This window comes from Bos taurus, chromosome 3, assembly GCF_002263795.3.
Source record: "Bos taurus isolate L1 Dominette 01449 registration number 42190680 breed Hereford chromosome 3, ARS-UCD2.0, whole genome shotgun sequence".
NCBI lineage: Eukaryota > Metazoa > Chordata > Mammalia > Artiodactyla > Bovidae > Bos > Bos taurus.
Window position 1 is genome coordinate 10860395 of NC_037330.1, and position 1688 is coordinate 10862082.

Consider the following 1688-nt stretch of genomic DNA (forward strand, 5'->3'; position numbering starts at 1 on the left):
GACCTAAATCAAATCCCTTATGACTATACAGTGGAAATGAGAAATAGATTTAAGGGACTATATCTGATAGACAGAGTGCCTGATGAACTAGGGATGGAGGTTCATGAAACTGTACAGGAGACAGGGATCAAGACCATCCCAAGAAAAAGAAATGCAAAAAAGCAAAATGGCTCTCTGAGGAGGTCTTACAAATAGCTGTGAAAAGAAGAGAAGTGAAAAGCAAAGGAGAAAAGGAAAGATATACCCATTTGAATGTAGAGTTCCAAAGAATAGCAAGAAGAGATAAGAAAGCCTTCCTCAGGGATCAATGCAAAGAAATAGAGGAAGAAAACAGAATGGGAAAGACTAGAGATCTCTTCAAGAAAATGAGAGATACCAAGGGAATATTTCATGCAAAGATGGGCTCAATAAAAGACAGAAATGGTATGGACCTAACAGAAGCAGAAGATATTAAGAAGAGGTGGCAAGGTTCTTTGTATACACAGAAGAACTATACGAAAAAGATCTTCATGACCCAGAAAAGCATGGTGGTGTGATCACTCACACTCACCTAGAGACAGATATCATGGAATGTGAAGTCAAGTGGGCCTTAGGAGGCATCACTACAAACAAAGCTAGTGGAGGTGATGGAATTCCAGTTGAGCCATTTCAAATCCTGAAAGATGATGCTGTGAAAGTGCTGCACTCAATATGTCAGCAAATTTGGACAACTCAGCAGTGGCCACAGGACTGGAAAAGGTCAGTTTTCATTCCAGTCTCCAAAAAAGGCAATGCCAAAAAAATGCTCAAACTGCCGCACAATTGCACTCATCTCACATGCTAGTAAAGCATGGTCAAAATTCTCCAAGCTAGGCTTCAGCAATACGTGAACTGTGAAATTCCAGATGTTCAAGCTGGTTTTAGAAAAGGCAGAGGAACCAGAGATCAAATTGCCAACATCCACTGAATCATCAAAAAAGCAAGAGAGTTCCAGAAAAACATTTATTTCTGCTTTATTGACTATGCCAAAGCCTATGACTGTGTGGATCACAAAAAACTGTGGAAAATTCTGAAAGAGATGGGAATACCAGACCACCTGACCTGCCTCTTGAGAAACCTGTATGCAGATCAGGAAGCAACAGTTAGAACTAGACATGGAACAACAGACTGGTTCCAAATTGGGAAAGGAGTACGTCAAGGCTGCATATTGTCACCCTGCTTATTTAACTTATATGCAGAGTACATCATGAGAATCACTGAGCTGGAGCAAGCACAAGCTGGAATCAAGATTGCCAGGAGAAATATCAATCACCTCAGATATGCAGATGACACCGCCCTTATGGCAGAAAGTGAAGAACTAAAGAGCCTCTTGATGAAAGTGAAAGAGGAGAGTGAAAAAGTTGGCTTAAACTCAACATTCAGAAAACTAAAATCATGGCATCCGGTCCCATCACTTCATGGCAAATAGATGGGGAAACAGTGGAAACTGTGGCTGGTTTTATTTTTGGGGGCTCAAAAATCACTGCAGATGGTGACTGCAGCCATGAAATTAAAAGATGCTTACTCCTTGGAAGGAAAGTTATGACGAACCTAGATAGCATATTAAAAAGCAGGGACATTACTTTGTCAACAAAGGTCTGTCTAGTCAAGGCTATTGTTTTTCCAGTAGTCATGTATGGATGTGAGAGTTGGACTATAAAGAAAGCTGA